Here is a 24347-nt window from a genome sequence, read left to right as displayed (position 1 = left end):
ATCAAATTGAGTGGGAGTTCTAGCAAGAGTGTCCTTGCAAATGAAAGGAGTTTTGGTAGTAATAAAGGGAAGGCAAAAATGGGCGAGAAACCCAAACCTGATTATAAATTGGAAATGGATAGTGGGACTACCAAGACCAAGACCAAGACCAAGAAGGGTGCCAAATCCTATGAGGAATGTCATTATTGTAATGTCATGGGCCATTGGAAGCGAAATTGCCCCAAGTATTTAGAAGATATCAAAGTTGGGCTTGTTACTCCAAGTGGGACTTGGAAATGTGGAAAAGTTATACAAGAGTGATATGAATTTGCGATAATGAAAGGGAGCTCAGGTAGCCGCCACTTCAAGAGAAATTTATATACTTGTTTTTGTTAATAGCTTTGAGTTATGATTTACATAATTGTTATTATGTTCCCACTTAGTCTAAAACATTATTTCCATGTGAGACATGAAAGGATCTATATTTTGTCCTCAAAGACAATTATTGTATTTTATTGAAAATAGACGTGGATGTGAGCCATGTCACTTATCTTTATGATACACAAGTTTTAGACAGTTCCAACTCATGTAAAGATATCTACATAATACGCACCAAAAGACTCATAACAAGTAATCCAAATGATTTGTACATTTGATTTTTCAATTAGGTTACGTAAATGAGAAACGCATTTAAATGCTAGTGTCGACTAGAATTATTAGACCATTTGATTTTCAATAATATGGAATATGCGAATCTTGTCTCCTTTGCAATATAATTTGCACTTCCTTTAGTGAAAAAGGAACACGAGCAAGTGATTTGTTAAGACTAATACATGCCAATGTATGTGTTCTAAATATGAATCACCGCAAGGGGATTTATGACTACTTCGTCACTTTTACCAAAGATTTAAGTAAATAAGGGTATATTTACTTAATTAAATATAAAGTGAAGCATTTGAGAGATTTGAGAAATTTCTAAATGATGTAGAGAACCAATTGAACTAAGTACTAAAGCATTACAATGTGATTGTAGTGGCAAAGATCTAAGTAATAAATTTGATTTATTAAAGATGGATTATGACCTAGTGTCACTACCCATAAGATCAAACTAATATGAGTCGGTTTGAGTTGATGAACTCAATTTTGGGAATTTGCAATCCAAAACGGACAAGTAATTCTAATCGGATGGTCAACCATGAGATACCTAGAATACAGAGTCTATTAAACCATATGACATGAATCAGACTGCCATATATGTATCAAGCTGCCATGTTTGGGATGGCCTTTTGAAAGCTAATACATAGTCTAAGTATAACACCTAAAACTCCGTTAAATATATATATGTTTGTGTCTCACAAAACTATCTCTCAAGAAGATAGATGTATTTCTGAGAGATAGAGTGGGAGAAGATTGTATCGTCACAAACACCTCTTATAGTTGAAATGTTACTTTGTGAAAGTAATTGAATTAATAGAGTGGGAGTTGGTATTGAACTATTATCTATGAAGATAGTATGAGACCATAGTTCAGTGGGAGTTTATCGCACATGTCTTATTGTACAAAAATATTACTTTGTGAAAGTGATAGTATCATGACCTTGTTACATACGAGCCGAAGCATTACAATCCGAAAATTGTTGCTCCTGAGTAGATTTACTTTAAAGTGAGGGTCTCTTTAAAGGTAAATATAGCTTTAGAGTACACAAATGCATAAGATTTACATGAAGATGTTGATCAGGATAAATTGTGTTAGGAATTGCCGCATTTCATTTTAATGAAGAATGGCAAATAGAATTCGCTTTTCTAACATGGGAATTTAGAGAAGGAAGTGTTTTAAAACACAAAACCTTAGATGAAGATCTAAGAATCCTAACATATTATGCATAGCTATCTTAAGTGATCACAAGATGGTCTTAAGCTACCATTAAAGGATTATACTTTTCGTTCATGTGATTATAGTGAATTGTTTCATTCACATGATTGAAGAATCATGATATACATGAAGTTAAGTGGGAGCTAGAATTGTTTCTCTATGTCTTGTATGTTGATAACATATTACTTATTGAGAATAATGTACCAATTCTCTCTTCTGGCAAGAGTGATTTGGAGACATGGAAAGGGATGTAAAGTATTCTAGATTTTGAATCTATGTGAGAGAATATTGGCATAGAGTTGAGAGTCTTATGAGGATAAGATATTTCGCATCTGTTGAACAACAACAAAGTTGAATGGCTTATTCATGATGATGAAAGTGGAATTACTATGATGGAATCATAGTCGTTCACTGAACCCATTAAGTTGTTGATTACATGAAATCGATTACTAATGTTTCCGCCATTAGAACGATTATGTATGCCAACAGACGCACGTGCTGTGATGAAACATATGCCTAAGGTATGATAAGTCAATAACAAGATAATTCCCATGATATGGCTTGTGAGAGCTTTAATGAACATCTTTGAGATTCTTGAGTAGAATTAAGGAAGGAGTCGTTCACATGTTTGGATGATAAACTAAGTTAGGTGTTGAAGGGTTACACAAACTTTAGTTTCCAAACCATAAGGGATTTGTTAAAATCTTAGGATGTCTTATTGACAAAGGAGTAAGAGACTAAGAAAGGTGTTTTAGTTTCACGCATTGCAAATATCTACAAAAGGAATCTAAGTAAGTTGTGATAATATAGTCAACGGAGGGATTAAGGGTGAATACCTCTACAAATGACTTTATCACTAGTTATGTGATAACAGTGGGAGCATCTTTCAAGTCAAAGAGCCCAAGTCTAGTTATAAGCCTAGACAAATACTTAGAAATGAATTCATGTTATTACAGATGACATTGAACGAAGGAAATAACAATTAATAAAGTTGGAATATATGGATATCGGGTATATCCACTTGCCAAGCTTGTATTGCATTTTAACTAGTGTTATTAATACACTAAATATTATAGAATATGAAGTAGTAATAGTGTATTGACTATTCATATGTGATAATCACATTTATCGTTTGAGTTTTATTAAACTCACTCGCTACCTTGTGATATCCGAATGGGTTGTAGAGACAAATTGAACACCATTAAAGTGAACTGAATTGACATGGTATTCGCCCCTAGTTACTTATATGAGGTGACGTCTCCAAGTGACTAGAGTGTGATGCGATTGATAGCAAGTTCAAGTGCCATAGAGTCATATGGGATGACTAGTCGATCACATAGGGAGACTGTATGGGACAATCTGTCGGGCAGTGACCGCTTATAGAGTTCTGGTAATTCATAAAGCCTGGTCGTGGCAAGAGCTACTATAGTATTCTTATGAGTCAAGTCTTTTGACTAGAGACTATTCGCCCAAGTTGGCACAACTTCTGATTAGCTTTGATTTATACTCTACGATTTCGTAAATGAGGTCAAACTGGGTATATTTTGGGTTATGATGGACTGTGGCTGAACGAAGGGAATAGGGCGATAGGAATTGTCCACCCCTTGTCAGGGTTGTTTGAAATCTCAAGGCCACTCGAGGAGTAGTTAACTGGAAATGCGTGGCCACGCTCGGACGGTATCTATGATAGATAATTCCGGTCAGACAGTTAATCTCCAGATCGAGAAAACCACTCAAGATATGATCAAATGTAAGTACGACCTGCAAGACACCTTGCATTGAGTGGGAGATTGTAATAGGACAAGAGAATTGGTGACGCACTGTAACACCCGCGAATTTCTCTTTCTGACATATAAAATTTATTTAACCGTTCGATTACTTTATTTCTTATTTTAAAATTATTTAATTTAATTAAATTCGTCTTAAACATAAACTTTATAAAAGTTACATTTATATAAGCTTGTTTATATAAAAATAAATATTTCAGTCGGATACTAATAATTGTGACGATAATAATAGTTTGCCCGTCTTAAGTTAATATAGACTTAAGACATTTTCCCGTCTAGCAAAAGACCGTCACATTTCACCTTTGAACCTAGTTAAATCCGAACCAATTACAAGTCGACAACTCGTAGCTACCTTTTTTCAACTCATCTATACAATCCTATTATTATTATTATTATTATTATTATTATTATTATTATTATTATTATTATTATTATTATTATTATTATTATTATTATTATTATTATTATTATTATTATTATTATTATTATTATTATTATTATTATTATTATTATTTTTTATTATTATTATTATTATTATTATTATTATTATTATTATTATTATTATTATTATTATTATTATTATTATTATTATTATTATTATTATTATTATTATTATTATTAATAATAATAATAATAATAATAATAATAATAATAATAATAATAATAATAATAATAATAATAATAATAATAATAATAATAACAATAATAACAATAATAACAATAATAATAACAATAATAATAACAATAATAATAATAATAATAATAATAATAATAATAATAATTATTATTATTATTATTATTATTATTATTATTATTATTATTATTATTATTATTATTATTTTTTTTTTTTTTTTTTTTTTTTGCAGAAAGTCAGGATCAATATATTAATAAAAAGAAGTTATGGGAGTACAAGATCCTAATTCCCTACAAGGGAGCCAGTGAGGCCACCTAAAAACCAAAACAAGAACCAAATAAAAACAAACAACCAATAATCAAGAAGTACTAAGAAGAACAAGAAACTTAATCTTCTTAATAAGAGAAACTGGCGGAGTCGAAATCCCCTTGAAAATGCGCTTGTTCCTCTCTTGCCACAGAAGGTACAAAGCACACATCAAAGCACAACGACGTTGCCTTTTCAACTGACTACGCCCTCGATTACGAGTCTTATACCAATGAAGGAGCTGTGAGAGACGAACTTCAGGAAGAATGTGCAGCCAACACGCTATGGCTTGCCAGACCACAGCAGAATAAGAACAAGAAAAGAAGAGGTGGGAGGTGGTTTCAAGGCTGGATTCACAGAGAGCACACCTATTCACCAACACCAAACCCCGCTTGCACAGATTATCTATTGTAGGAAGCCTGGTTTGAATAGCCAAAAGCCCAATAATCCGGTGCTTGGGAAAACAGAGTGTATCCCAAACCGTTTTGCAATGGGCAAAAGGAGTCCCCTTAGGACGAATCATCTCATAAAAACAAGTCTTATAATCCGTACCTTGCAAAAACAGGCTAGCTGGCAGAGGCCCTCCCAAGTGCTGAACTAGAAGGTCTCTACACGTGATAATACTTCCCCAGAACCAAGAATAGGCAGAAGTGAGTTTGAATCCCAGAGCGTAGTACCCTTGAGAATGTAAGCCTCAACCCACCTCACCCATATGGTATCTGAATGAAGAACAAGTTTATGAAGCCACAATAAAAGTTGCGCCTTGTTCCAACTAAGCACCTCCTTAATATCAACTCCACCCTCTTCTCGAGGCAAACAAAAACTAGCCCAGCTCTTGAAAGTCAATTTAGTATGACCTTCATCAATACCCCAAAGAAAATCCTTACACAGCTTATTAATCTTCTTAACAATCCCTTTTGGAAGAAGCACACTCGACCCCCAAAAATTTTGCAGCCCAAAAATAACCGAATTAATTAACTGTATTTTACCAGCATAGCTCAGCAAACTGTTAGCCCAGTGACAAATGTGCAACCGTATTTTGTCAAGCAAGGGCGCAAACATTGGTTGAGTTAACCGAGCACTGAACAAAGGGATGCCAAGATATTTAACCGGGAAGCTGCCCTCAACATACCCCGTGGAAGTAAGAATAGTAGCTTTCAGAGAAGGGGAAACCCCCCCAAAATACAAGCTAGACTTCATTGGATTGGCGTGGAGCCCTGAGTATTGAGCAAATAAAGCTAAACAAGAGTCTACAGCTTGAATGGAAGGCAAGTCTCCTCTGGTAAAAACCAATAAGTCGTCAGCAAAAACTAAATGTGTGAGATTAATTTTCACACATTTAGGGTGGTAAGAAAAGCCAGGGTACGCAGGAAGCTTACGAAGAAGCCGAGAAAGGACCTCCATGCAAAGAGTGAACAAATAGGGAGAGAGGGGATCACCCTGGCGCAATCCTCTCCTACCTGGGAAGAACCCTTCATTATTATTATTATTATTATTATTATTATTATTATTATTATTATTATTATTATTATTATTATTATTATTATTATTATTATTATTATTATTATTATTATTATTATTATTATTATTATTATTATTATTATTATTATTATTATTATTATTATTATTATTATTATTATTATTATTATTATTATTATTATTATTATTATTATTATTATTATTATTATTATTATTATTATTATTATTATTATTATTATTATTATTATTATTATTATTATTATTATTATTATTATTATTATTATTATTATTATTATTATTATTATTATTATTATTATTATTATTATTATTATTATTATTATTATTATTATTATTATTATTATTATTATTATTATTATTATTATTATTATTATTATTATTATTATTATTATTATTATTATTATTATTATTATTATTATTATTATTATTATTATTATTATTATTATTATTATTATTATTATTATTATTATTATTATTATTATTATTATTATTATTATTATTATTATTATTATTATTATTATTATTATTATTATTATTATTATTATTATTATTATTATTATTATTATTATTATTATTATTATTATTATTATTATTATTATTATTATTATTATTATTATTATTATTATTATTATTATTATTATTATTATTATTATTATTATTATTATTATTATTATTATTATTATTATTATTATTATTATTATTATTATTATTATTATTATTATTATTATTATTATTATTATTATTATTATTATTATTATTATTATTATTATTATTATTATTATTATTATTATTATTATTAGTATTAGTATTAGTATTAGTATTATTATTATTATTATTATTATTATTATTATTATTATTATTATTATTATTATTATTATTATTATTATTATTATTATTATTATTATTATTATTATTATTATTATTATTATTATTATTATTATTATTATTATTATTATTATTATTATTATTATTATTATTATTATTATTATTATTATTATTATTATTATTATTATTATTATTATTATTATTATTATTATTATTATTATTATTATTATTATTATTATTATTATTATTATTATTATTATTATTATTATTATTATTATTATTATTATTATTATTATTATTATTATTATTATTATTATTATTATTATTATTATTATTATTATTATTATTATTATTATTATTATTATTATTATTATTATTATTATTATTATTACTACTATATACACACACCCGCCCCTACCCTGCACTCCTCTTTCCTTTTCTTCATTTTGAAAGCAGCAACAACAATAATGAACCACAGAACACCATACTCAACCCAGTTCCGTCAACTCAAAACCCGAATTTCCCCTTCAATTCTCAACCAAACTCCATGATTTTTTTACTATTAGCTTCCCCTCCGCATCCTCCTTCTTTATATGTAAGAAAGAGCCAAGCTTTCATCCTATTTCAATTTGGCCGTCTTACAAAGGATTCGGATTTTGGGCTAATTTCATCTATTTTTGGGTTTCGAGTCATCCTCGGGCAATTCCTCAGTCGTTTAGGAGAGCAAAAAGGTAACGGTGATAGGTTACTCGACATTATGTCAAGATTACGTGTTTATGTGAATCGTTTATTTCATATGTATGTTTGTATGTTGTTTGTGTTTCTCCCTGATTGTGTTTACTTGAAGAAAAATCGAGTCTTTAGCTCCATGGTTATTTACTTGTATAAGATGGTGGTGGTTGTGGTAAAATGGTCGGAAATTGATAGTTTCGTATTGCGTTTTCGGGACTGATTTTAGTCATAAAGATGGTGATTTATGGACTGTTTTGGAGCACCATTTTTGGTCCGGTTTGTGTAGCGTTATGGGCAGTCGAATTGGAGGGATTAAAAGCTGAAACTAAGATGGATACATGTTGAATTTTGGGGATGGGTAGTATGCATTTTTAGGACGGAAATTGTAACTGGTTTTGAGTCAATTTTGCTTAACTCAGTTATGGGACATTATAGATGTAATGACATGGTGTACTTCTTTTGTAAATTGTCAATTTTGACCATGTTCACTTAGCTCGTTAATGTGATCTGTCTGTGCTTTGGTCGGAAGACTCGGAATTGAATGTTGTAATTTTGTAAGTCCGAGTGTTGGGCGTTTTGGTGCGCTTTGTAGGACTGCTTTCGAGATTAGTTTTGCAGGTACTTCGGGGCATTTTGGGACGGATAAAATGGAGTCTTTTGGGACTCCGTTTGGGGTATAAGAGTGATCAAAAGTGGGACGGGTTTACTTTGTTTTTTGGGATCGTTGTAATGAGTCGAAGCAGATGTTTGTGGACCGATGAGGGACTGTTTAGGACTGTTTTTAGGACAGTCGAGTAAGGTTTTGGTGGCTGTTTTGGACAAGAGTAAGGACTGTTGTGGGGAGTGCAGGGGAACGTGGCAGGCCACCAGCCTATCTGGCCTGGGCAGTGGCATGGCTGGGCATAGTTGTGGCTCTGGCAAATGGGGGCCAAGGTCGGCGGATGTTGGTCACGGCTAGTCGTGAGTCGTGTTTAGGGTGTCCAAATGACACCCTTGAGTCGTGTTTGGGTCTTTGTCCAAAGGGAACTTTAAGTCGTGTTTAATCTTTGTCCCGGCAATAGAGTTGCGGTCTTGAGGAGGGGTGTCTTTGGTGGCTTAGGCGGGGACGGATGTGGCTGTGCGGGGGCGGCTTGTGGCCTGGTTAGGGGCCGCCCGTGGCTTGGGGGGCGGTTATGGCCTTAGTCACGAGTAGAGGCATGGCCATGATTGAGCCGTGGCCTAGCCTCGGGTTGTGTACCTTGATTGAGTCGATTTAAATTCATGTTTGGTTTATTTAAATCTCGTCTCATGCTTTATATAACTTAATTTGTTAAATACCGTTCATTTATATATTTTTCTCACATGAATCATAATTGTGGAATTCGTTATTTGATTATCTCATTTATATATAACGTGCTTTCCTTATAATACGCATCCAATTCGATTATTTTCACTTTGTAAGTAGTAAATGGTCTATCTTACATTCAAGTCATTTATAATTAAATTCTTGTCCTTATTATAAATTGTTCATTTTCGTTTATTTACATTTTTTATTCAAGTGACAAGTATTTGAGAAATGAGTCACCAATCCATGTTTACGAGTATAACTGGACTTGGATTGTCTTACTTGAATTATCATTCACTCATTATATGTAGTAGTCTCTTTCCAAGTTGATTCGTATCACTTGGTTGAGTCGTATTCGTTTGATAATGCCTTTATACTATACCGTATTGCTTGACTTATCTTTACGCTTCTTTCGGACTGTCCTGCCGATTGTGGGTTTAGCTCATATTTTCCGCCTCTTTTGGACTGTTCTGCCGATTGTGGGTTCTCGATTTCCGATCCGTCTTCGAGTCTTGGATGCGGACTGTTCGCCGCATGTCGAATCGGGGACCGTTCGCCCGAGAGTCTCGGCGATTTAGACTAGGACCGAGTCTTGGGAGTACCACTGTCGTCCTACCAGGGGAATTATATATTTATATATGAGTAGTAAAGGTTTTGCTTGGTTATAGATATTGGTATTAGTCTTTTAAGGTAAGAGTTATGCCTTGTGTTGTTTGTTTTAGTCCTATCGGGTACTAGGGGTGAGCTATAAGCCCTCTAGGTGCGATATGATCGTCGGGATTGATGATCCCATCCGTTCTTATGGTGAGATGCAAGCCATAAGTATGAATGTGACATTAGTAGCCACGTCCCGTACAATGTTTGCTAAGAGGTTTTCCAAATAATGGCTACAGTTTCTATTCTTGTAATTTGCATTGGTTGATCCCTACTTAATCAAGCACATGTTTCGGACTCTAATCTCACATCTATATTGTGTTTCTTTGAAATGCGTGCTTTGGTGTAGATTACCGTATTCTTGTCTTTCATATTATTTAATTGTCTCACATGAATAGTTTAATCGTTATGCTAATGTTGATCTATCTCGTCCCATTTCCTTTAATTGCCATGTTTAAATATAAACTCGATATTCTTATCTCTTGCGAGTATCTTATATGACTTACCTGTTTTAGTTATTGGTTATGTTCATTTTGACATTTTGTGGCTGGGAGAACCTTGAGTTACTCCCCACTGACTGTGGCGTTCATTTTTACATGAATGACAGGTATTAGTGGTGCTTTCATGGGGTGAAGACATGTGTGAGCTAGCGAGAACTTCGGCCTAGTAGTTGATTTATTAGGATTGTTTAGTCCTACCTTTTTTTTTGTATTGTCATTCGAGGGATATATTTTCCCTCACCTTGGCTATCACGTTTGTATAATTTAAAATCTTTATTTCCGCACTCTTTATTTATGTTTTAGACCTGGGTGAACCCGCGCTTTAAATTTTTAAAAAGTTTTAAAAATTCCCTAAATTTCCGCATTTTATTAGTTATATTTTCCGCTTCATCGCGGGGTGTCACAGTTGGTATCAGAGCCTATGTTGCTCCCGACGCACACACGTGTACCCAAAATTTAAATTTGAACTTGACCTTGAATAACGAATGAGAGATGGGTAGATTTAAGGACCTAAGTTCGTAGTCTCTTTGTGTATGCTTCGTGGTAGGTTCTAACATGTTTGTTGATTGTCAATTATTTTTGTACCCTTTGATCAATGACCGTGAGCTTACCCGCGTTGCGATCAAGACTTGGTGCTTATTGCCGAAGATGGAAGGTTTGTTCAACCTTTTGAAGAATGCTTTTTCTTCCTCGAAGATGTTCCTTATTCTTTGTGTATCTTGCCTTATTCTTTACCTCTTGGTGTCTATCCTTCTTCTAAACTCTGTTTTCTTTTTCCTTGGAAGTTACTTTTGTACCCTCCTAACTTGTCCTTGGTTCCTTGTTTATCCTCCCTTGACGCCTTGTAGATATTTATCTTTCTTTTGTGGAATGTTAAACTTGGTTGAAGAATTTGACTTTTGAGGAGATTATTTGTGGTTGACCCATAACTCTGGTTTTGAGAGGTTATGATGCTAGAAAGACATGGGTAGTGTGATGAGACATACTTGGTGATTCCTATACTTAGTTCCTTGATAAAGTGAGTATAATTGATTGGTGGATTCTGTGTGTCAAGTGTGAGTTGCCTATGTTACTAAAGTTATAGGACTTGGCTTTGTTGTTTATGTTTGGGATTTGAAAGCTTAGTAGGTTAGCGTTGTTACCTTAGGAGTAAACATGGAGTAAGGTTTATGATGTGATTTTGGAAAGATATACCTTTAGGATGTTGATGGCCATACATAGATTGGTGTTTCCTTTTGACGTTTGTTGGGTATGAGTATATCCTTGTTAGTAATTTTGATCTTGTTTTGTGGAAGTCGTTGTGAATGTTTAGTGATTGTGAATTGTTGAATCACAAGTGTGGTGAAGTACCTTGTTTCATGGAATAGATTAGATGTAGAGTAGTGTAAGTTATCTTGAGGAATCCTTGGAAGTAATGTGGTTGAGAGATTGATTTTTATTAGGAAGTTTTCGAAACCGTTTAGGATGAGGTAGTGGTTGAGATTTGAGTACCTGGCATTTCCTTGCTGTCTAATTTCCCCTTTTCCTTGACCATAAGCGTTACCGTTCATACCGCTCTTTCTCACTTCGTCATGCTCCTCCTTTAAATTGGATGCTGGTAACCTATAAAACTTCATCTTTGACATCCTTGTTGACCTTACTTCGATTCTTACCCCTAGGAAGTTTATCAAGTTTTCTTTGTTGGTTAAGTTTGGACTCTCTTAGCGTACTTTGTATTTATGAAGTCTAAGTTACTTTCCTTTTGACCAATTTCTAAACTTTTCAAGCTACCATTTTTGGTTCGTTGTTAAAAAATTATGTTACTTCTACAAAACTTTGCCTCTTTTAAGGGTTTGAAAATAAAAATTTGATTTAGTTCCCCATTTGTTCCTTGAGTATAGATTTCTTTATCATGATTTTGGTTGCTATACCCTAGTTGCTTTTTAATTTTGCTCAAATTCTAACTAACTTTGATTTATTTGTCAAAGTTTGATGTTACATTTCCACGAATTTGACTCCTTTTTGAGTTTAAAAGTGAAACTTTTATTTTTATTTTGGCTTTTGCAAAAGAAAATTTGAGTGGATTATCTTTTTCTTTTGGTTTTAACGTTGATGGATGTTAGGACTCGTTATTAAAGGCGTCTAATAACTTGCCCTACGCTTGTCGGCGAATGATTTTTGTTTTAAATTTGTCTTTAACTTGGAAAGTTAGCGTTCTTGTGTGCACAACAAGAGCAATTTCGTTCCATGAATGAGACTTATACTTTTGAAAACTCTTCATTAATGTTTTTGAAAGTATTTTGATTTTCGATTTATACAAATGATTAGCTTTTTGACCTTATTTTTGATTTGGAATGTGATGTTCTTGAATGCGCAACGAGAGCACTCCCGTTCCTTTGATGAGAATCTGGTTCTGTCAGAAAATTTTAGTTGAAACTTTGAAATAATTTAAATTCTTACTATTTGTAACCTTTTTATGTTTTGGGTTACCAATTTCAAAAGTCCAGTTTTACCTTTATAACCTTTCATTTTCTACTTTCAAGTTTCGAGGACGAAACTTTTTAAAAGATGGGGTGATTGTAACACCCGCGAATTTCTCTTTCTGACATATAAAATTTATTTAACCGTTCGATTACTTTATTTCTTATTTTTAAATTTTTTAATTTAATTAAATTCGTCTTAAACATAAACTTTATAAAAGTTACATTTTTATAAGCTTGTTTATATAAAAATAAATATTTCAATCGGATACTAATAATTGTGACGATAATAATAGTTTGCCCGTCTTAAGTTAATATAGACTTAAGACATTTTCCCGTCTAGCAAAAGACCGTCACATTTCACCTTTGAACCTAGTTAAATCCGAACCAATTACAAGTCGACAACTCGTAGCTACCTTTTTTCAACTCATCTATACAATCCTATTATTATTATTATTATTATTATTATTATTATTATTATTATTATTATTATTATTATTATTATTATTATTATTATTATTATTATTATTATTATTATTATTATTATTATTATTATTATTATTATTATTATTATTATTATTATTATTATTATTATTATTATTATTATTATTATTATTATTATTATTATTATTATTATTATTATTATTATTATTATTATTATTATTATTATTATTATTATTATTATTATTATTATTATTATTATTATTATTATTATTATTATTATTATTATTATTATTATTATTATTATTATTATTATTATTATTATTATTATTATTATGATTATTATTATTATTATTATTATTATTATTATTATTATTATTATTATTATTATTATTATTATTATTATTATTATTATTATTATTATTATTATTATTATTATTATTATTATTATTATTATTATTATTATTATTATTATTATTATTATTATTATTATTATTATTATTATTATTATTATTATTATTATTATTATTATTATTATTATTATTATTATTATTATTATTATTATTATTATTATTATTATTATGATTATTATTATTATTATTATTATTATTATTATTATTATTATTATTATTATTATTATTATTATTATTATTATTATTATTATTATTATTATTATTATTATTATTATTATTATTATTATTATTATTATTATTATTATTATTATTATTATTATTATTATTATTATTATTATTATTATTACTATATACACACACCCGCCCCCACCCTGCACTCCTCTTTCCTTTTCTTCATTTTGAAAGAAGCAGCAACAATAATGAACCACAGAACACCATACTCAACCCAGTTCCGTCAACTCAAAACCCGAATTTCCCCTTCAATTCTCAACCAAACTCCATGATTTTTGTACCATTAGCTTCCCCTCCTCATCCTTCTTCTTTATATGTAAGAAAGAGCCAAGCTTTCATCCTATTTCAATTCGGCCGTCTTACAAAGGATTCGGATTTTGGGCTAATTTCTTCTATTTTTGGGTTTCGAGTCATCCTTGGGCAATTCCTCAGTCGTTTAGGAGAGCAAAAAGGTAACGGTGATAGGTTACTCGACATTATGTCAAGATTACGTGTTTATGTGAATCGTTTATTTCATATGTATGTTTGTATGTTGTTTGTGTTTCTCCCTGATTGTGTTTACTTGAAGAAAAATCGAGTCTTTAGCTCCATGGTTATTTACTTGTATAAGATGGTGGTGGTTGTGGTAAAATGGTCGGAAATTGATAGTTTCGTATTGCGTTTTAGGACTGATTTTAGTCATAAAGATGGTGATTTATGGACTGTTTTGGAGCACCATTTTTGGTCCGGTTTGTGTAGCGTTATGGGCAGTCGAATTGGAGGGATTAAAAGCTGAAACTAAGATGGATACATGTTGAATTTTGGGGATGGGTAGTATGCATTTTTAGGACGGAAATTGTAACTGGTTTTGAGTCAATTTTGCTTAACTCAGTTATGGAACATTATAGATGTAATGACATGGTGTACTTCTTTTGTAAATTGTCAATTTTGACCATGTTCACTTAGCTCGTTAATGTGATCTGTCTGTGCTTTGGTCGGAAGACTCGGAATTGAATGTTGTAATTTTGTAAGTCTGAGTGTTGGGGCGTTTTGGTGCAGTTTGTAGGACTGTTTCTGAGATTAGTTTTGCAGGTACTTCAGGGCATTTTGGGACGGATAAAATGGAGTATTTTGGGACTCCTTTTGGGGTATAAGAGTGACTGGTGTGGGACGGGTTTACTTTGTTTTTTTTGGGACTGTTGTAATGAGTCGAGCAGACTGTTTGTGGACTGATGAGGGACTGTTTAGGACTGTTTTTAGGACAGTCGAGTAAGGTTTTGGTGGCTGTTTTGGACAAGAGTAAGGACTGTTGTGGGGAGTGCAGGGGAACGTGGCAGGCCACCAGCCTATCTGGCCTGGGTAGTGGCATGGCTGGGCATAGTTGTGGCCTGGCAGCGGGGCCAAGGCTGGCCGGATGTTGGTCACGGCTAGTCGTGAGTCGTGTTTAGGGCTGTCCAAAAGACACCCTTGAGTCGTGTTTGGGTGTTGTCCAAAGGGAACTTTAAGTCGTGTTTAATCTTTGTCCCGGCATTAGAGTTGCAGGTCTTGAGGAGGGGTGCTGGTGGCTTAGGCAGGGACTGGATGTGGCCTGTGCAGGGGCGGCTTGTGGCCTGGTTAGGGGCTGCCTGTGGCTTGGGCTGGCCGGTTATGGCCCTAGTCACGAGTAGAGGCATGGCCATGATTGAGCCGTGGCCTAGCCTCGGGTTATGTACCTTGATTGAGTCGATTTAAATTCATGTTTGGTTTATTTAAATCTCGTCTCATGCTTTATATAACTTAATTTGTTAAATACCGTTCATTTATATATTTTTCTCACATGAATCATAATTGTGGAATTCGTTATTTGATTATCTCATTTATATATAACGTGCTTTCTTTATAATACGCATCCAATTCGATTATTTACACTTTGTAAGTAGTAAATGGTCTATCTTACATTCAAGTCATTTATAATTAAATTCTTGTCCTTATTATAAATTGTTCATTTTCGTTTATTTACATTTTTTATTCAAGTGACAAAAATTTGAGAAATGAGTCACTAATCCATGTTTACGAGTATAACTGGACTTGGATTGTCTTACTTGAATTATCATTCACTCATTATATGTAGTAGTCTCTTTCCAAGTTGATTCGTATCGCTTGGTTGAGTCGTATTCGTTTGATAATGTCTTTATACTTTACCGTATTGCTTGACTTATCTTTACGCTTCTTTCGGACTGTCCTGCCGATTGTGGGTTTAGCTCATATTTTCCGCCTCTTTCGGATCGTTTCGCGATTGTGGGTTCTCGATTTCCGATCCGTCTTCGAGTCTTGGATGCGGACTGCTTCGCCGCATGTCGAATCGGGACCGTTTCGCCCCGAGAGTCGGCGATTTAGACTAGGACCGAGTCTTGGGAGTACCACCGTCGTCCTACCGGGGAATTATATATTTATATATGAGTAGTAAAGGTCTTGCTTGGTTATAGATATTGGTATTAGTCTTTTAAGGTAAGAGTTATGCCTTGTGTTGTTTGTTTTGGTCCTATCGGGTACTAGGGGTGAGCTATAAGCCCTCTAGTTGCGATATGATCGTCGGGATTGATGATCCCATCCGTTCTTATGGTGAGATGCAAGCCATAAGTATGAATGTGACATTAGTAGCCACGTCCCGTACAATGTTTGCTAAGAGGGTTTCCAAATAATGGCTACAGTTTCTATTCTTGTAATTTGCATTGGTTGATCCCTACTTAACTGTTTCACATGTTTCGGACTCTAATCTCACATCTATATTGTATTTCTTTGAAATGCGTGCTTTGGTGTAGATTACCGTATTCTTGTCTTTCATATTATTTAATTGTCTCACATGAATAGTTTAATCGTTATGCTAATGTTGATCTATCTCGTCCCATTTCCTTTAATTGCCATGTTTAAATATAAACTCGATATTCTTATCTCTTGCCAGTATCTTATATGACTTACCTGTTTTAGTTATTGGTTATGTACATTTTGACATTTTGTGGCTGGGAGAACCTTGAGTTACTCCCCACTGACTGTGGCGTTCATGTTTACATGAATGACAAGTATTAGTGGTGCTTTCATGGGGTGAAGACATGTGTGAGCTAGCGAGCACTTCGGCCTAGTAGTTGATTTATTAGGATTGTTTAGTCCTACCTTTTTTTTTTGTATTGTCATTCGAGGGATATATTTTCCCTCACCTTGGCTATCACGTTTGTATAATTTAAAATCTTTATTTTCGCACTCTTTATTTATGTTTTAGACCTGGGTGAACCCGCGCTTTAAATTTTTAAAAAGTTTTAAAAATTCCCTAAATTTCCGCATTTTATTAGTTATATTTTCCGCTTCATCGCGGGGTGTCACACGCACACTTGTCGAGGACAAGTGGGAGATTGTTGGGAAATGTGTCCTCAACAATAGTGCGATCACATGATTTAAATATCATAATTAAATCTCAAATTAAGAATACGTGAGGGATGATTCTTTATACAAATGATCGACCGTCATTAATCGGTATTGATTGGCTAACTAGAGTTTGACATTACTGTCGTGTGACGGTGGTGGTCAGTTGATCCCTTTAGGTCACACCTATAGGATGAGGCCCAAATAGATATTTAATTAATTGTATGCGATACAGGTTAATTAATTCGTTAATTATGGGAGTGCAATTTTGCGTCTTATTGTAATGTGATTAAATAAGATTAAATTTAGTTATTAAGTGTTAATTTACTAAATTAGTTGAGGTATTAATATAAGTTTTGAGGTAGAGGTAATTAGTTATTTAAAGTTACAAGAAGTTGTAATTTTAAGTAACTAGTAATTTTGGGACCCATTATATGTTGATATAATGGTAGTATACTGCTCAAAAAGTGGAGTGTATATTATATTATTAATTGTAATATTTAAGTGTTAAATGATTACATTAATAATTAAATATGTAAGATTGTTAAACATAAGACTTATAAGCATTTGTGGGACAAATGACAAAAGGCAAAAATGGTCCATAAAAGGACCAATATTTCGGCCAAAATAAGATGAGCAAAGATGCTCTTTTGTCTTATGTAGATGTTGGTTATTGTGTGAAAGAGACCTTGCATACTAGCCTTTACATACTACATCTTACACCTAGGCTTCCTACACTCTACCTACACTAAACAAAGAGTAAAAAACAAAAGCACAAGATTCCCTACAAATGCATAAAGCCACCGGTTTTGGCCTTAAGAGAGAGGGCATTATTTTTGCTCATTTTTCTAGTATGTGTGTTTGTGTGTTTTTCACTCTATTTTTCCTCATAAGCTATTGCAACAAACTCTCATCTATACTAATACTCTCCAATCTATTACTAGAGGTAGTAATACAAAAACATTAGTATTATTAAGGAAATATTTCTACTATATATCTTATTAATATTAGTAGGAATTTTTGGGATTAATCTTGGGTGCAATTTATTGGAGTGGCTTCTATACTTGGAGTCTTAGGAGGATCATCCATCATCATTATTAGCTCAAGAACAAGTGAAGGAAGGTGACCTTACTTGTGCCCATATTTTCGAAATACATAACAATGTAAGGAACATTGTTTTTCTTATAAATCTTTCATTTTGTTATGCATGCACTAGATCTAAAGAACAAATAATTAATAAGTTAATTAGTTTACTATTAGAGGAGTCTAATAATAGGTATATGAACCTAACAGTTATGGCGGATGAAGGTTGTTTGGCTTCCTGAGTATCTTGTTGACGATCGATGGCACCCAAGGGATTCATATTTGACATAACGATAGGCGTTATAACTTGTCTTGGCAAGGGATTGCACCAACAAAGGCAAGTACGACACACATGTACAAAAGGCAGTTTTGTAGTGGAGAAGCGACAGTATGACTAGGTTATGAGTTCATTAAAGATCGTGAATGACTTTTTGTGTTTCAACTCTTGGTGCATGACTTTGAACTTAGTCTCGAGTGTCGACGTTCGCATAGTGATGCCTAGAAAGACGACTTCTGACTTAGTTTGGAGGTTTGTTGCTGGCGTGACGCCGTTGGACAAGACATGTACACAAACTTGAACTTTGAACCGTAATGTAGGGGAAAAACGGGTTTAATACCCGAGAGGTTTTGACTCTGCTAATGCCATTGAAGATGTCTCGACAGTTGGGCGACACGACCTAGACCAAAAGGTAGGTACTAACTTCGGCTAAGATTCGACGTTATCTAGACGACTTGACTTGAAATCGACTGGACTCTAATCGACTCGAGGCTGAATCAGAATGGTGGACTGAAATTTTTGAAAATAGAAATTTTCAAAAAAAGATTCATTTGTCATTTTATGGACGGCTTCCGAAGAGTAGGGATCTTCAAAAGGTCGGCAAGCTGAAAGGGTTGTCTTAGGTTTGTTTTCAAAAGACGGTTTGAGTTTAAATTGCGGCGGCTTTAAGAACAATGTCTTGTTTCCGAAGACGGTTTTTGAAATTCCGAATCACGGATTTGAAAATCGAGAATCGAAGAATTTGGAATTGCCATCACAATGGCCATGAAAACGGTTAAATTTGTTTTCAAAGGATTTAAAATTGGGTTGAAAATTTGAAAACGGTTAAATTTGTTTTCAAAGATTGAGTTTTGATTTGAAATCTGAAAACGATTAAATTTGTTTTCAAAGACTTGATTTTGAGTTAAAATTTGAAAACGGTTTAATTTGTTTTCAAATTATTTGAAATTGGATTTGAAATTTGAAAACGGTTGAAATTGCTTTCAAATGATTTGATTTTTAATTGAAATTTGAAACGGTGAAATTGGTTTTCAAAGATTTGATTTTGAATTGAAATTTAAAAACGGTTAACTTTTTTATAATAATTTGGTTTTGAATTTGAAATTTGAAAACGGTTAAACTTGTTTTCAAATGATTGGATTTGAAATTTGAAAACGGTTAAATTTGTTTTCAAAGATTTGATTTTGAATTTGAAATTTGAAAACTGTTAAATTTGTTTTCAAATGGTTTGATTTGAAATTTGAAAACGGTTAAATTTGTTTTCAAATGGTTTGATTTGAAATTTGAAAACGGTTAAATTTGTTTTCAAAGGGTTTGAAGTTGGGTTAGAAATTTGAAAACGGTTACATTTGTTTTCAAATATTTTAAATTGAATTTGAAATTTGAAAACGGTTAAATTTGTTATCAAATGATTTGAAATTGGATCTGAAATTTGAAAACGGTTAAATTTGTCTCCAAAGGGTTTGAAGTTGGATTTGAATTTTGAAAAATGGTTAGATTTATTTTCAGTGATTTGAAATCTGAAAACGGTTAAATTTGTTTTCAAAGATTTGATTTTTAAATTGAAATTTGAAAACGGTTAAAATCGTTTTCAAACGATTTGAAATTGGAAAGTTTGAGGATTGAGTTCGTCATTACGACGGGTTAGAAACCGTTTTAACCTTTGAAAGACGGTATGCTTAAAAAAAATTGTGATAATTGAAATCGTCAATACGACGGCTTAGTAAAGCCAAATTTGATTTCGAAAACGAGATTTGAAATTTGGAAAGTTGCACGGGTTGAAATCGTCATTACGACGGTTTGAAAAACGTTTTTCTTTGAAAACTAATTTCGAATTTTGAAAATTCGCGGGAATAATTCGTCATTACGATGGCGTAAAAAGGCTGTTTGAGAATGCAACGGTCGGCGACAGACCGAGGTTTGAAATGGCCATTAAGACGACGTAAAAGGGTATTTTCAAAAGGATTGTGAAAACCATGTTTTGAAATCGTCATTACGACGGTCTAAAAAGGCGTGCAACGGTCGGCGAAAGATCGTGGTTTGAAAAGGCCATTATAACGGCATGAAAAAGGTGCTTTGAAACGGTTGTAAAAACCTGGTTTGAAAATCGTCATTACGACGGTATAAAAAGTGTATGCAAGGGTCGGTGAAAGACCGAGGTTTGAAACGGCCATTATAACGGTGCAAAAAGTGTTTTTGAAAAGGTTGTAGGAAACCGGTTTTCAAAGTCGTCATTAGGACGGCATTAAAAGGTGCTTTGAAACGGTGTAAAAACCGGGTTTGAAAATCGTCATTACGACGGCTTAAAAAGGCGTGCAACGATCGGCGAAAGACCGAGGTTTGAAATGGCCATTATAACGGCACGAAAGGGTGTTTTTGAAAATGACACGGAAGGACTTATGATCACACAACACATAAGCACTCGCAGTTCATTATATTATGCATAATGCTGACACGGGTTTTGGCTTAATAAGGGTGGGTTACACACCAAGCAATCAAACACCGATTTGCGAGAGGGATATCTATCCAAACAAAATGTGTAAGGAGGGTGCCCTAGCCTCGTGTTCGAAGGTGATGAAAGCTCCTTGATGAAACAGAAATGTGCAACGTCAACGATATGCTTGACTCAATGAAGATTCAAAACGCGGGGATGAGAAAACTCACGCCGACGGGACGAGCCAATTGGTCGATAAATGTTAGGTTGTGGGCCCGGACAAGGAACCCGACTTATGACCGTAATATCAATTAATGCACATTAACCACGACCTCGTTCGAGTCTCAACTCTAAGGATCACAAAGAAACAAGTGTCCATATCATCCCCAACGGAGTCGCCAATCTGTGGACATGGGCCACATGCCAGTCTGCGGGCGCAATGGCGCTTACCTAGTGACGGGCCCCCTGCACGCCAAGCCAAATTGTGGACATGCAGCGGTCTTTTGAAAGCCACGCTCGGCGGCGTAAGAATGCTTTGGGCCGGATCGTTTTAGATCGGTCGTTTTCGTCTTGGCAAGGGTCACGAAACGATGTAGAAATGTACGAAGTCGCCACCAAGCATTTGTGGGATGCTTGAAACCCTTTCGCATCCACTTTATACCTAGGTCAATCAAGGCAAAAAGCGGTGTTTGACATAGGTACTAAAGATAAGGACTCGTCCCCCTTTTAGCATTCTATGCCTAAAATGACTCTCGTACGCCCTGGATAAGGCCATCCACTATCCAAAGGTTCTGAGTAAGGGGTGAGGGTACATATTGGGAAGCCCTTTAATCGGACACCCAATCCCGCCCGCGTTAGCAGCCTCTACTGATCGATCGTGGTTGTTTAAGTGCAAGAGTTGATAAAACGGTTTTTAATGCATGAATGCACATCCAAAAGTCTTAACCTATCATGTGAGAATTTGCTAAGTCGGTTTGTTTATCCACATAGCATGAAATTGATGTCGAAGTTGGATTTCGATTGATTTGCATGTGAAAACGGAAATTAAACATCCATTTACCAAATTCGGGTCATGATGCTTAACACGATCCATTTATTGAAAAAGGGTGTCAATGACAAAGTGTAAAAACGTAAGCTTGTCAATATGATCCGTCATATATTCGGATTAACCGTAATCGGTATCGTCCTAGACAAGTACAAAAATGGGAAAGAACAGCACCAGGTAGCCCCGTTGGGGCGCGAGCCTATTGGCGAGGGAAGGGGATCCGCCCAGGTTTCAAAATATAAAAACAGGAGCTGCCTTGGGGCGCGAGCCATGAGCCGACCCAAGGAACGTCTCCTATTTTTTTTAAAGGTTGTTTAAAACCGTTTTTTTGTGATTGATGATTTGCAAGTATGATTTGCATGACTCGGAATAATTACTATTATGTTAGTAATATTCGTTGTCAGATTTGCAAGTTTGAAATGCATAGTAAAATGTGTAAAAGGAAAATATTTGATTTGAACTAATTATGTTAAGTTCAATTATTTGTAATCAGTCATGTTTTTATTCGTACTCGGATTAAACCGACATGTTATAAAGAACCAAGGATGATTATGAATTATGACTAATATATTTACAAATGTAAACAAATGAGAAAAATGGTAAATAAAATAAAAGGGGGGGTTAAAATACCCTTTAATTTGTATTTAACCAATACTATCATCGAGTCACGGAATAAACTGGCATGGTATAAGGAACCAAGGATGATTTTTGTAATGGTCAAAATATGTTTAACATAAAAATGAATTAAAATGGTAAATAAAAGAAAAGAAATTCCTTTAAAATGTAATTAACCAAATAATATCACCGAGTCACGGATTAAACCGTCATGGTATATGGAACCAAGGGTGATTATAATTTATGGCTAAAAAGTTTGTCTTGAAAATGATTTGAAACATTTGAAATGGTAAAAATTGATTGCAAATAAGAACAGAAATAGAGAGGAAAGACGAGAACAAAAAAATTTGAGGCTGACCCGAGAACCCACAAGAGGTGTGAGCCTCTTTGCATAGCACAGGGCTTCTGTCTCGGGCCAAAACTCGGTTTTGGCTCGCCTAACCTATATTTGAATCGTGTTATGCATTGTTCATGCATATGAACTCATAAAAACAGTAAAGACATGAAATAAATGAGTTGTTTACACCCTCAAACTTACGTATTGATGTTTGCGAAGTAGACGACTTTAAAGACGGTTTTGTCGTTGTGACTAGTCCCAATCAAAGAAGTTTAAAAGAGTGCCTTAAAAAAGGATTTTGTTTTGAAAATGAGTTGAAAATATGTTAATTAAAACATGCTGATTGATGAATTGAGTTGGTCAGATGGGTCGGTCGAATGCACGATATACCAAACAAAATGTGTAAGGCTTGTGTTTACGATTGGTAGGTCGTAAACACGTGTCGATTTTGTGACTTAGGAAGTCGGGTCTAGAAGTTTAAGGGAGAAGGAGGGGGCGGACTCTCGCGTGAAGATTATGGGGTATGATGGTGGATATTTATAGAAAAATGTGGGATGGTAGGTCAGTTGTGCTTGCTTAGAGGCTAAGCAGACACCTGCTTTAGGCGCGAGCTACCTTGTGATACAAATGGTTGTATTGTCCCTTTCAATTTGGACGTGGCCTTTGCTCCATCTATTATTTGGTTGGTTTGATTTGTGGTAACCAAATGAGATGTCGTGTAACAAATTGGGCATATAATTAGATGATTTTGGGTTTTACTTGCGGTAGGTGTTTTGTGTGCTTGACTCGGGTTTGACCCGTGTGAGTCGGGATTTGAATTTGGAGTCGATTTTTGGCCCGGTGTCGGTTTTGACTCTAATTAAGGTCATTTTAATGCAAATGGCAAGAAAAAACAATTCATGGCATTATTTTCGACATTCGAGATTTGGTTTGATTCAGGTTGTCTCGAGTTGCAGGTTTCTGAGTCTGTTTTTGGCCTGTTGTCGGTTTTGACTCTAATTAGGGTCATTTTAATGGAAATGACATGATAAAGGCATTCATGGCATAATTTTTGACGTTCGGGACTTGGGTTCACTCGGTTTGACTCAGGTTGACTCGAGTTGCGGGTTTTTGAGTCGGTTTTGGGTCCGAAGACGGTTTTAACCCTAAATAGTGTTATTTTAATGCAAATGAAGTTAGAAAACCATTTATGAAATCGTTTTTCATATGCGAGTAGTGCATTAAACCGTCTCATGTATAGCCAATCCACGCACGCATATCAAAAACACGTTATAGTCCGATCATCATCAGGTGGTTTTTGGAAGGTGCGGATACTGGGTATCTACAGTACCCCACTGTGTAGTGAAAGCAGTTTTGTGCATATCTTCCTCAGCCATTTTGATCTGGTTGTACCCAACATACCCATCCATGAATGATAAGAGGGCGTGCTTGGCGGTATTGTCCACCAGAATCTCAACATGTGGCAAAGGGAAGTCGTCCTTTGGACTCGCCTTGTTCAGATCCCTGAAGTCGACGCAAACCCGAATT

Source organism: Silene latifolia, chromosome 7, assembly GCF_048544455.1.
Source record: "Silene latifolia isolate original U9 population chromosome 7, ASM4854445v1, whole genome shotgun sequence".
Lineage (NCBI taxonomy): Eukaryota > Viridiplantae > Streptophyta > Magnoliopsida > Caryophyllales > Caryophyllaceae > Silene > Silene latifolia.
This window is presented reverse-complemented; position numbering follows the sequence as displayed.